The 14,286-nt window shown below is 43.5% G+C and overlaps 1 long non-coding RNA gene across 1 annotated transcript in view; it reads left to right on the top strand.

Moving 5' to 3' along the window:
- Window positions 1–8,904, top strand: part of LOC146195112 (uncharacterized) — a 102,520-nt gene extending 93,616 nt beyond the window's left edge. The window contains exons 3-4 of the long non-coding RNA XR_014705957.1: window positions 5,584–5,634; window positions 8,605–8,904. This is a non-coding gene — a long non-coding RNA (uncharacterized LOC146195112). The remainder of the gene's footprint in view (window positions 1–5,583; window positions 5,635–8,604) is intronic.
- Window positions 8,905–14,286: the final 5,382 nt, after the last annotated feature.

The following is a 14,286-nucleotide window of genomic DNA, read 5'->3' as shown; positions in this document are numbered from 1 at the left end:
ACATGAGCAACGTATGTTGAGGCGCCAGAACCTATGCATACGCAGTAGATTTCCTTCACTGCAGCAACGTGTCTGCCTACATTAGTTTAGCGCACCCCAGCCAATCAGAGCTAAGCACACACACCACTACGCACGTCGCTGACTCCCACCCTTTCCGTTTATTGCTGCTCTATTCTAACTCTGAACCATGGTGAATCGGGTATTTCTTATTCTGAACACTTTTTCCGCGGTCGATGTCACTTTATGGTAGACGGCCTATTGAACCGCGGAATTCATGGCCGGCTTCGAGAGGCAACAAGCAAGAAACACCAAGCATACCTGTTTTTGCTACTACTCGGTCTCTGCCAATGAATACATACATTTCAAGTGAACCTACATTGAAACCCAATACCACATCTACACACGATTAGGATTCTAGACCTTCATATCATTTACAGAGGCAGAAGTGGGTGCGACCTTATTCGGCTCAAAAACATAAGGATTTGGGTTGGATGCATGATAACCAAGGTCAATATCATAAAGGGCATGCTAGAACTCGAGCCTTCTCCACGCATTCGTATTAAACCTTATTTTACACTACACCTAGTATTTACACGTGCATATCGAAGTTTGCGGGAAAATAAGCACCATGATCCGAAGTGCAGTAAGGAAGTTAATCGGGAGCTGTTTACCTCTGCCTTTAAGTATATGACGCTACTAATGTTGGTTGTGTTGACAACGGTGCTGTAAGATACGAAGTACAAGTTAAACGAAGCAAAGCCTAACTGAACGAGTGCCAAATACTGTTTCTGCCTGTATATTCACGTTAAATGAGGTTAACATGCCACTTCAGGGTTTCCTCACAGCTACTGTCAAACAGGACGTTGCCAAGTGAATCTTGTTACCATAGATAAGTGTCAAATTATGAGCGAAACAACAGACGTGCAAGTAACGCTCGCCAGCATGCACTATGGTACGAAAAACATTGTGTTTTTCTGTCTATAAATCTGTTTTCGCAAGGGCAATAGATTTGAGACTGGTAGTACTAATTCTTGGACAACTGGTCTGTCGGAGAGTAAGCAGCCCCAAAATCAGCAGTAGTCTTATCTCCAACTAAATTCGATGCCACTTTTGAGTTAATACGATTTATCACTCATAACCGAAAAATATTTATGAGTCGTCATTAGCTACATCCTGCCACTGAAGAGGTAAAGAGCTCCCGATCGAATTGAAAGTTCAAGTGAAGACTCACAAGTGCCTGGCACGTTGCAGACCGTGCTTCCAATACAGAACTATGCTGGGGTTTTCTGAAAAAGAGATGCAAGATTCCTTCATTTTCGTTCACGTTACTCTAAAAAAATTACGTTCATGATACTGTAAAGAGTTTAGAATATTCCCTGAGTGTAGTGGCTAGGGTGTTCATGATTAGGAAATCAGGTTTGAAGATATTGAGGAAATTTGCGTGTAATTTCTTCTTTGTTTAACGTAGGCATTGCACCGAATCCATTGGTCTGCTATCTTCAGTTTAATATGGCACAAAAAGGAATGCCACATGAGATTTAAGTGCTATATTGGTGCTGTCTACAGCGTTTTTATCAAAACGTATGATAAAATTATAAGACTGAAGATGATAGAACTGTCATTTCAATATTGCGTGGAAAACATCACTACAGTTTGTCAAAGAATAACACGAAACACATAAGAGCTGACGAGGTACCAATGCCGCGGCAATGCTATTCATGACTATGCAATAAAGATATAGACGTATTCTCCACATCAGTTACGTAGTTTTAGAAGATGAGATTTCATGGCGTAGAGGTGAGGCTAATTAATCAAGAAACTGGAAAGCAGCGAGAGCATAAACATTGAATATCGAACACTCTTGAGGGGATGAATGCCATTGTATGTCTGGTGTACCTTTTTTTCTGCTATTTTTCGGCACTTCTTTCATGAGCATAGGAAGAACACGTGTGAATTGTTGCAGCACGAATTTGATTAAGGCTGGTTTTAGGAACTGAGCAAGGCGAGCTAAATAGCTGTGTGGAGATTACCGCCTTAGTAAGCCTGGAGAGGAGGCACTTTAAATGTGCGGCATTCATCTAGCAATTACATATCCGCTTTGTTGCATGCGGGAAGAGGAGAAACGAATGTCAGGCGGCATTTAAAATGTTTCCAGAAATAACTAATAATCACGACACAGGATGGTCAGAATGCTCTCATGTGTTTGCAGTGACATTAACTTTTTCATTTGGGAAGTTGGAATAGGATAGCATTGTGCGCAAGATTGCATCAGTAGTCAATGCAAGGAATACTAAGCTGACTTGCCGGAAATGTATCCCGCAATAGAGGCCCATACATTTCAGCCAGCGCTCATTTCCATATCCTATTTCAAACGGTCTCGTGAACTAAGACTGTCAGACTTCTGTTGTGGTGCACTGTAGGCGCTTCAGTTAAGGTACACAGTAAAATGAGTTCAAAGCAGTATAATATTCCTACTTTTCCGCGACAGAAAAATTCTGTTAGCATAAATAGTAAATACTCATTTATGAAGCACGGTTTCACCACCTCAAAGCGCACAAATATTTTCGATGGAAGGAACGGCCCTTCCTATCTCGCATTTCAAACAGGCTTTTCCGCGGGCCTGTACTGTCATGATCACAATAATGCGGAATATGGGACTGCTAGGCAGAGTGGCGTTCCACACTATCTGACGAAACCTGCCCACTATATATATTGTCTATCACAGGCACCTATATATGCTCACCCTATCCTGTGCACTGATAGGAACTGCCGTCGGGTTTGCCTTCGACAGCTCGCACACCGAGGCACACTAAAGTGAGCGTCTGCAGCAGCCTCAACGATTGTGTCGCGCAGATGCGAGTGAAATGTGTTTTCAACTTCTTCGTCAGCTTTTGCTAGTCAGTTTGCTTTCATAAAAACTGACAGTCATGCCTCTGAAGAGTGCAAGAGCAAGAAGAAAGTGGAAAATGCATGAATATATGCGCTGCATCTTTATGCCAATATCACCACTTCATGAAAATATCACGCGTTCTTGGGCGATCGCAATGGCTAGCGCTGACACAGAAAGCTGGATGTCTTGCAGCGTAAGTTATCGAAGCTGCACCGAATGCCGGTTCCTATATGGGGACCGAGTAATTTGCCCTCGCTCGAATTGATCAATTTCCTCCCGGACTGCTATACCTTTCTGGTGACCGTCTTGGTTGACCGTCCTGGACCACCACCTTTCCTGCGGTGGTCCAGCATGTTGTTTTGTGAAAGAAACATCCCGACAGCCAAAGGCAAAGCGAGACCTCGTGTTACCGCAGCCACGCCGTGAAAAGGTGTAACTAGGGTCTCCTCATAAAAAATTAGCATGCACTGACATTTGAATTCATGTTACCCCTATGCAACGGGTAAAAGCTTCCAACTCGAGTCGCTCCTTTCATATGGGAGGGTGATATCAGAATAAACCTTCCAGAACCGTTTGCATTCTCGTTACCCCTACGACACACAGGCACGTCCATACGGCTGGTTGAAGCGTGACTTTATATGTGTGCTGGTAGCTTACGCGCTCGCGTCATACCCTCAAAGGATGAGCTTAAGTGTCCCCAATAATCAAGCACCTTACACTAATAGGGCATGATAGGGGAATAATGCAGCAGAAAAGTAAACTTTCGCTGTTGCTATCTAAATCCAATCAGGTTTAACCGGAGCTAATCCTCAGCCATTTTGGTTTAACTACGAAGTATCTGAGAAAGCTGTAGAGCTTTTAGCCATACGGTTGCTCATGGAGGGATGTCGGTGAGTATTTACTCCATACTAAGAAATCTATCTCATCCCAGGTATTCAACCTATGCATATACATGTGCCAAAGATATTACAAGGGCCGTATTCCGAGTTTGCATCGTTATCGAAAGTGTCGCTATCCCCTTACTCTGAGTCCTGTGATTTTTAGAAACGCCGGAACCGGTATGTCACGACTACTTCAATTTCCGCTGTTTCCACAACTCAGATAACTCGTGCTTGGGCAGATAGCGAGATCTTCCCTTCTCCGCAATATTCTTCAAAGTATTCCACGCATGCAAGAACAAGGACTTGAAGGCACACACAACAAGCGCAGACTCACGAGTGAATTCATATGAAAAGAAACACGTCTTATATGCCTTCGATCGTCACATCTGGCTTGTCGCGTGTACCTTCCAGGCAAGCGCCGCAGTTCTGAGCTTAATTCAATCCTGTCTTAGTCTTCCTATAAATCTGGTGTTCTCTTGAGCGGGCATTTAAACATCAACCCGTCTGACCGATGTATGATCTTCCAAAGGTCAGGGGAAGCGCATATACAACGCCCGTCCCACACCTGACAAATGGGTTGGCATGACACTTGGTTGACCATCCCATCAATCGTTATAAAAAAGAAGGCAGATTTCTGAACTGCTCATGACCCTAGATATGACGCTTGTAGGCATACAAAATGTATTTTCTTTCATATGAATTCAGTCGCGAGTCTGCGATTGCTGTATATACCTTCTCGTCCTTATTTTTGTGCGAACAGTATACTTTGAAGATATGTCTGACCGACTCGCCTAACATCGCACTGTTTTAAATCCGCAATATTCTATTATCAACATCATACAATATTTTGTAGCGCAAGAAATGATCCACGGAGTCTATATGCTACTGACCACTGAGAGAGATGTTTGGCGTAAAACCTACTTTAAATCCTTTTTATTATGCTTCTTAGTGATGCAATTGTCAAACATTTCGCGGTTAACAAATACTTGTTTATATATTAGGAAAAGTATTGCCATTTTTGTTTGGAACCTTGGAAAAGACGGCGCGAAGCGTGGTTCTTTTTTACCCCCAATTTAAAACTTATATAGAAAACAATGCTTGAAGAAAATCGCTGAGAAGTAACATGTTGAAATTCGAGCGCCAGTCTCGTATATACCTGCACTTCAAGCCAAACACCCCTTACAAAATGGGTTTTGAAACTCCATTGTTGACTTTTGACTGCCTTTTGAATGTAGTGAATTTCAATAGACATTCAATCTCAGTTGAGTATAGTTTTCACACGGCCAACAAAATTTTCATTGTGTTCTACCCAACATAATTTCTCTTGAATTTTTCCTATATGCTTTTTGTTGTCATTTTGCAACGTTCACGAAGTAATTAACGTACACTGTTCGTGCTGACCCATGTTTTTAAGTGGTTTTAGGCGCCAATGTTAGAAACATGTAGCGATTTCGTTATGCTTTTTTGATCTCACTTGCAATAACCGATTGGCCAGATTCTGCTACGTAATATAAGAGCGGCGTGCAACTGCGTTCACGTTTATGTTTTATATAAGTGCATGGACAGTCTTTAACATTAACGGTAAACACTTAGCTCATAGTTCGAAACAAAGGCTTCCCCTTTTTCCTGAAGTGAAAGTTTTTCTGTGCCCCGTTTCTGCATGTGTTTGCTTTGCACGCAGACGCGGGTATGCATGAGTGCAGCGGCGGGTCAGTTGGCGCTGTGCTGCCACCGTTTCACTGTGAACGAAGCGCCGTGTGTAGGTTCTTTGGTGGTGATTATCACGAAGTTGAAGTAGTTGAACTGTCGCAGGCATTTTGGATTCAAGGCGGAAAGCGGTGCGGGCTGACCGTCTGAATTTTGGTGAGTGTTTTGCTTTTCCTTTTCGTGTTTGTGCCAGTCTTGTACAGTATGTGCTATAAAATAATGAAGAACATATGCACATATTTCTGGCAGGCAAGCCAGCCTTGACGGAAACAAAGCAGGGAGAGGGGGTTGAGAGAGAGGGGGTAAAGAGAGACAGAGAGAACGAGACAAAGAGAGAGAGACAGACAGACAGAGAGAGAGAGAGAATGAACGAGGTTTGGCGCTACTGCGGACGCTTAGAGGCGTTGGAACGTTAGTCGGGGTGGCGACATTTTCGTTATTTTGAACGGTGAATGTTATTGACGGGTTGTTAGGCACAGTGTTGTACTTTTTCTATACAGTACTTTCGCTGAGACGTACACATAATCGAGATCATAATGCGCCTCTGTCACACATTGCGGATTATCTGAATCTGTGCAGCTCTACCATTTTGCAGTAAAGTTTTGTTTCCAGTCATTTCAGTGCCTATAGTTGGTAATTTTGTTTCACGTTTTCTGAGCAGTAATGTTTGTGACCTGCTCTGCCAATTATAGTCACAATTCGAACTTTGGCGGCCGCATATATTGTTTATCAGGGAGAAATAAACCGTACGGTAATGCTGGTGAGTTGTGGAGACAGCGGCGATTCTATCTTAGCAGTGAAAGACAGTGCCAACTCATTTTAAGTACGAAATGCAATTTCTTGACCTATGACGTGGTGCACCGCATAGATGGCATGCTTTATTTTTCGCTTAGTATTTCAGTTCAGTTCAGTTCAGTCGTTCAGTCGTGTCCGACTCTTCGTGACCCTATAGACCACGTCACGCCACGCTTTCCGGTCTCTCACTATCTTCCTAACATCACATAACTTCATCTGCAGCGCCTCGAGGATGCCATCTAACCATCGCGTTCACTGCCTACCCCTCCTCCGGCAACCCTCAACCTTTCCCAACATCAAATATTTCTCCAGCGACTCCTCTACCACACCTTAATTATGATTTCTTGTTTATTTCACCATACACAAGCGTGGAGTTCGCGGAACGTATCAGACTTTTACACAAAAAACAGCCTGGCGTCATACTTTGCCCATGAATTGAAATAAAGCGAATAAACAACCCAGCTCATGTTACGCGTTGAACAACGATGCAATCCTTACTTCGTTGATCAATTACGCGCATTTTAATTAGCTCTATTTCCAATATGGAACAACAGGAAATGATGTATGATCAACGGTTAGGTACGAGCAGACAAGAGCTGATTTACATTAATGCAGAAGTAGAACAGCACATATTCTTGCTGCAATCAGTCAACATAATCTATGTTCTGCTCGACCAATCTACAATCTAGTCAGTTCAGCGTAGGTTAATGAGTGAGTAAGTAAAATAGAGCTTTAAAAAACAAGATTATTTTTTTGTTATTTTAAGCCTCACTATACTTTTCCTTAACCAGCACTGATCTGATAGGATTGTTGATTGGTCGAGCATGACATAACATGTGGTGACTTATTGCAGCTAGGAGGTGTAAGCTATACTACTTTTGCATTAATACAAACCACCTCGTGTTTCCTCCTTGCAAACCGATGGTCATGCACTATTTTCTGTTGTTCGTGAGTAGTAAGGTAGCAGAAAATCAAGTTGCGTCACTTGCACAGTTTCCAAAGCAGTTGAACCTGTAATCATCAGAATTTCAGTTTTGCGGATACTTCGGAAAGCGCTTTTAAGAAACACGTGGGCCACTATTCCAAAAGCGCTCAACATGTGGTCAACACCGCACCTTCAAAGATGTCGGCGGGTATCGATAGAGTTTCAACAGCGTATGTTGACACATCTTATCCGAATTTCTATAGACACCCAACATACACTTTTGTAAGGGGTACGAACACTTACCCATCACATATTTTTATGATAACGACCAAAATGCAGCCAAAAACGTAGCAGGCATTCATTGTTTCTTGATAAACTTCAAAGTGCAGCACCGAAAAACTCTGAGGGAGACTAAACTGATATTTGTGCCTTTTATATCTGCTGCTGATATCGCGACCTGCAAATGAGGGCTAGAAACTTTACCTCAGATGCGATTATAATTGTTTTAACTCTGCCTTTCATGGGATGTTTGACATTTCAATTTTTTTTAATGAGGTTGTACATAAAATAGTTCGCCAACTTTCTGAAATGATTTTGCGCACGGTTACCGCAGATGGAACTTTTTTTTTCTCTCAGTAGAAGTGATTCACACAGTGACAGATAAAACTGCAGCGAGCGGAACAACTGGTAATGATATAATCTGTAAAAAACATTTCGGCGCTTTTTCTGCGCTTTATGTTTTATACTAAAATAAACCAGACATATTTCGAAAGCCTCTTTAAAATATGTAGTAATGAAGGGATTAGCTACTGTGAAGCACTTCAATAAAAGAGCAAAACTTGTGCAGTGGCGCCCACCGTTAGAAGTCTGTGATCATTAGAAATAAGCGGCGCTGAAAAGTGAAACGCTGAAGATAGCGTTATAGGCTAACATTCAAGCTAACATTTGAGGGAAGGATGAAGAGGTTAAACTGAGAGAGCAAAGAAAATGCGACGGTAAATGGAGCGGTGAGTGTGTCGGAAGGTGTAGCCATTGCTTTTAAGTATATAAAAAATTGTCAGGGAGATCGCGACGCTGAAATGAAACAGAACACGAAAGCAAACGAAACAAAATCACGAAGGCGAACCTGAACGAAAATTTGTGGCTTGCCCCCTTCACCGTTCCCTCCGCTTTTGCAATAGCCACTAGCCGAGCTGTACGTCTATCAACGCTTCGTGAGTATTTGTACCTCTGAAATGAAGTATTGGCACATGGGAGGCTGATTGACGCATTAAGAACAAATTGTATTATTGCTTTGAATCGTTTTTTTTTTTTGTTTTTGTCTAGTAGCTATATTTTCACAAAATCTGTATTTTTTTCGGTTTCACGCAACGCTTAAACTGTCTGCCCTTGCCCTTATGTTTCAGGAGACGCAAGATTGTCAAGCTGCCCACACGACAGCCTTTTCCTCTCGCCGCCTCATGTGCTTCAGTGCGTGAAATAAAGGAAATGAAATATTTGAGCAGATATCTCGACATCTCACAACGACAATCAACAACAATGAAACAGTCAGAACAGCTAAATTAGGCTATCCTGAGATAATTTTTCTTCAACCGTTCACGCATAGTAAAAGTGCAGTATCTTGATGGCAAAAGCTCTTGCATTATTTTCGGGCAATCGTTTTACTACAGAAGCAATGTCTTCTCTGCAGATAAAGAGAGTGAGAAACAGCGCATTTGCGCTACAAGAGGAGGAATGTCAGGTCAGCCTCGCAAGTCTGCGTGGGAAGCTCTCAGATGCCATCGTTGTCGCTCCTTAGTGCGCCGGCAAGAAGACTGCGCCCATTTATATGCGGCCGAAATCAGGCCAGACAGCCAACAATACTACTAATAAAGTGGTTACGTCGGTTGACATGCTATTTGCTCCTAATCAGAAAGAGCGTAACACGTTTTCGAAGAAGCTAGGCCTCACTCTCACTATGGCACACCCTATGGAAGCTTCTCTGGCAAGCCAGAAACCCTTCGCTCCGCAGGCAGAAGTGGCTCTCGAAGTGCCGCGCTAAGTTCGTACCACAGTGGTCACTGTGGTCAGTGCGGGTGAGATGCTCCAGTCTTCTTCGCAGATCACATCTTCAAAAGCTTTCGGTTCCGGAATTCGAAAATTCACCCACTGAATACGAACACAGCTGGTAACGTAATAAAATAATAATAATAATAATTGGTTCACAGGAAGGCAAAAGTGCAGTATCTGTCACACTTGCTCTGCGGACACCCGAGCAGTGCCGTAAGGGAAGGCAGGAGAGAGAAAGAGAGAAAAATAACTTTATTTGCCCCAGATGTCGTTAATTAGTGCAGGTGGGTCCTGTGAGGCCCCCAGGTGGGAACGACATCCTGGGTCCACAAAATAAGTGCAAGTTGTGTGTTCTTGTCTGGCTTGGTAAGGAGTTGGTGCCAGCTTTCCGCAGAGGGAGCTGGCAGGAGGGCCACTCAATTCTTAGTCACTCCAGGCTATCACTAAATACTAACGGGGAATACGACCCCGCATGTCCAAATTGCAACAACGGAGAACCCGTCACTCAGGCGCACATCCTCTGGGGATGCGAAAATACCCGCCCCCAGGGAAGGGAGGAAGGTGGGAATGAAATTGGAAAGAGAGAAAGAGGAGCCGTAGTGAGGGCTACGGAGTAATTTTGACCACCCGGGGATCTTAACGTGCGCTGACATCGCACAATACACGAACGCCACTTCGTTTCACCTCCATCGAAACGCAGCAGCCGCGGTTGGGTTCGAACTCGGGCACTCCGGCACATTAGTCGGGCGTCTTAACACTGCACTTCCCCGGAGGGTCAAATGGTAACTTGGGAGAGAATGAGGAATTCAGGCATGAGCATGGAGCGGTGGAAGTCAGGCACTTTGCCGACTAAAAGGGCAATGACAGCTACTTGAAGGCAGCCAAAATCAACCCCACCGATGCCCCTGGCGGAATTACCGTAAAGAAGTTGAAGAGAGCAGGGAGCCGTGTGACTAGAAATTTCCGCTCAGTCGCCAGGCAGCCACGCTAGGTGGAACGGCGTAGCGGAAGGAAGAAAGGAAAGGAAAGGAAAGGAAGGAAGGAAAGAAGGAAGGAAGGAAGGAAGGAAGGAAGGAAGGAAGGAAGGAAGGAAGGAAGGAAGGAAGGAAGGAAGGAAGGAAGGAAGGAAGGAAGGAAGGAAGGAAGGAAGGAAGGAAGGAAGGAAGGAAGGAAGGAAGGAAGGAAGGAAGGAAGGAAGGAAGGAAGGAAGGAAGGAAGGAAGGAAGGAAGGAAGGAAGGAAGGAAGGAAGGAAGGAAGGAAGGAAGGAAGGAAGGAAGGAAGGAAGGAAGGAAGGAAGGAAGGAAGGAAGGAAGGAAGGAAGGAAGGAAGGAAGGGCAGCGGAGAAAGCGGGTCCTGTAACCCAAGGCCTCCCTCTAAACAGTCAGTTACGTCCGCTCAAAACATATGAATTTTGTGTGGCCAGTCGCGTTGCGCTTCAACACAAGTTAATGTTTCCACCGTCATCCTGCGAGAGGGAGGCACCACTGTGTCGAAGTGACGGCACAAATGCATGTAACGGCTTGGCTGAGACGTATTTTCATTGTGATTGCTGTACCTGACCGCCTAGTTATGCTAGTCCTACGCGTGTGTTTGATCGGTACTTGCGCCAACAGCATGCTAAACGCATGCGGAACCATGACCCTCAATTACAACATGCCAGCCCTTATGATCCCTTAGTCGCTTGCTACAAACAGCAAAGTATTGCAATGAGACTTTCGCGATTTTGAACAAAGGGAACAGCGTCTCTCCTCTTGCGGACATTGTTTAGCGGTAATTTCAGCTTGATGATCAGGCTTGATATCTTGTCGGAATATACGCAGCGGTGTCCGCCACTTCCTAATTTCATGCATCTGCAGCTGAGTGTTGAGTCGGTGCAGTGCTGTCTGCTGCACGAACATCATTGTAGAAAAGCTTCACATGTACACATGCTGCTACATCTAACACCAGAGGAGGCCACCGGCAGGAAAAGAGGCAGGTAGGAGGCAAGTTACCAATTACTGCCACACATAATGACCTTAAATTACCAGGACTTCAAAACACCAAAAAACTAAATGCAGGTCTTCTGTCAGCGCACCCCGATCTATCTGCATTGCATACAACATAAAAACAAGCAAACAAGAAAGCAGTATCGATGAATTGACCGCTCTGCTGATGGAATCGCTCTAAAAACTCCAAGTAAATACGACGGCTGCAGAGAGGGCCCAAATATCTGTGATGGACACAAACAATATCCATAAATACAAGTAGTTGACTGTGGACCCTAATGCACCCCCTTTTTTAGGAAGGTCATACACTGCCTGTAGGTGAGTCGAAGCAACAAGCTATGTAGCATGTTTGATTTTAATAATTCCCTGTTATAGACGATGCCCACAGCTCCTTTGTGGAAGCGAAGACTTGTGAAGACTATGCACCTGTGCAGAATGTTTTTAAGGATGCGATGGAGGCTGACAACATTTGCTGCAACGATCTGGCAGTAGAAAGAAATGAACTGTCTTGAGCATGCTTGTCTATAGCATTGACATTGGCGTCGACGGAACACAATATGATACCTTTTATTGCACGTAGTGAGTTCAATAATTAATGTACTCAAGTTGCGCAGTGTAGCTTTTAAATTCGAAACTCCATTCGAAAGAAAATTACGAAATATTGCAAATAGTCTAGCCTATCCCCTTCGTACTTAAACACAATAATTCTCGGGGAACGTTCTTGACATTTAAAAAAGCTTCCAACCTTTGTATACCTCCCATGACGTCTAAATGAGAAACAAACGTAGTTTCGTTCCTCGATAAGGTGACTGTACTGTGTTGTTTCCTGCGACATTTGCTCCACATTTTCATTCTTAATTGTTACCTGCTAGAAGAATCCTTACAGAAATTAGATACAAACAAGTTAAAAGGTGAAGTTGAACTGCGCTGCGTCCAGAATCGGAATTGTGCCATGAAATATACGCCATTAATAATCGGCCCGCACCATGTGTCGAATTCGCATAATTATAGGCGATAATTTAACGCAATGATAATTTAAGCCGCGAGCAGATTACGCAGCGTGATTCCATTCTCTTAACGGTATGGATGGACGGATGGGTGGATTACAGAAGCGTCCCCTTTAAAACGGGGTGATAGTAGTTGCTATCATCCTAATTTTTTTCCCTATGTCTTAATTATTGTTTTAGGTCGGTTAACTATGTCATCATTCAATTTATTGAATTTTTGTTTCCACATTACTAACATTATTTTACTTTTCTGATTTTAAGCCACTTATTTTCCAATCGCATTTTGCTAGCCATGCACCGCAGGGCATTCACCCGGCCACTGGTATCCATAAACCCCATGGTCTCAGGATGAGTGACTGCGCCTGCATCGACTTCCGGATGGATACCATCACATTCGAGTATAAGATGAGTAATTGTTTCTGTACACGTATCACATACTGCACATGTGTCATCGTCATGGTTAAATTTCTTTTTGTAGCTGCGTGTTCTAGGGCCCCCTGATTTAGCGTCAAAAAGTAGGGCACTGCCTCTTGCGTTATCAAAGAAAGCTTCTTTCCCGATCTGCTTTTTCCACTTTCAGTATAGTTCTACATTCTTTTTCTTTTCCATAGAATTTATCCACTTTTTACCTTCTTTGTTTTCACCCGGTTGCTTAACGCTCTTTATTTCTTCGTCCTTGTGACCAGCATACATACTGGTTAGTTTCCTAGTTATTTTCCTCCATTTAAAGTCAATGATTTGTAGGTATAGGTATTTAAATACTTTAGCTGCCCATCTGTTACTGTCCAATTTCCTCAGGCGTTCCTCATATAATATTTTACTCTGAGACTCCCGCACTTCGAAAGATGCCTAGTCCATATGTCCCTTTACCGCCGTATTTGTAGTTTTGCCGTGGGCACCCAGTACTAATCGTCCGACGGCTCTCTGATTTATTTCTAATGCCGACTGTACCTCTGCTTTTAGCCAGAAAACCGCATTTCTGAAAATAAGCCCGTGCACCGTAATTCCTTTTCAAATACCCCTCAAAACCTCATACCTGTTGTATCCCCACAATGCCCTATGCTTCATTATCCCGGCATTCCTTCGCCCTTTCCCCTAAGTGATTGCTCATGCTTTCCAATGTATGCCAATCCTTCGTTTACCCATACCCCCAGATGTTTATATTCTGCTACTCTGGGTAATTCATAGCCTTGTATTTTAAGACCCTGAACAATTGAGCCGCTGAAATTCATCAGACCCGACTTAACTGCGCTACACTTGAAGCCTAGAGCGTCCCCTTAGTCTCCGCAATACTTAACTAGAGCTTGCAATTCTTCCACACTCTCAGCTAGCAGCACAATATCGTCTGCATACATCAAACCGGGGAGGCGCTGCTCTACCGCCTTTCCACCTATTCTATATGACAGGTTAAAACCTAGGTTACTTTCTTGTATCCTTCGTTCCAAGTTTATCATATAAAGCATGAACAGCACCGGTGATAGAGGACAGCCTTGTCCTAATCCTTTGCACACGTTGGCAGCTTCCGTATTTGTTAACCCTTCCCATGTAATTTCTACCCTGTTATCCCGATATATTTCCTTTAGTAAATCTGTTATCTCATAACCGATACCTGTGTATTTTAATATGCTCCACAGTATTTCCCTGTTTACGTTGTCGTACGGATCCTCTGAGCAGCGTCACATTGCGACAGGTAGCTGAAATATTGTAAAAATGAATTAAAGTACATTTAAAGCCTGCCGCACTCGTGCTTCAGTAGCGCGAAGGATTGACACTACTTACATGAGCACTGAGCAAATAAAACAGATGTTCAAAACCTAGACGTGGTAGTTTTTTCTTTTCTAAATGGCACCGTTAAAATAAGCTACCAAGATCTTTACTGGGGGGTGTTCCTCTTTAGGTTATATTATGTTATATTTTTAGTTCTTAATAGCCACGAAACCAGCCGTGAACAGAGCCACGAGGTGACGGCATGACAACGGTAACACTATTCGTTTACCCTCACCGTAATCATTTTCTGCCTTCAATGAGGAAGCAGCAGCATGGAGA

The sequence above is a fragment of the Amblyomma maculatum genome, chromosome 3, assembly GCF_055883805.1.
Source record: "Amblyomma maculatum isolate TAMU_Amacu chromosome 3, ASM5588380v1, whole genome shotgun sequence".
Taxonomy (NCBI): domain Eukaryota; kingdom Metazoa; phylum Arthropoda; class Arachnida; order Ixodida; family Ixodidae; genus Amblyomma; species Amblyomma maculatum.
This window is presented reverse-complemented; position numbering and strand designations above follow the sequence as displayed.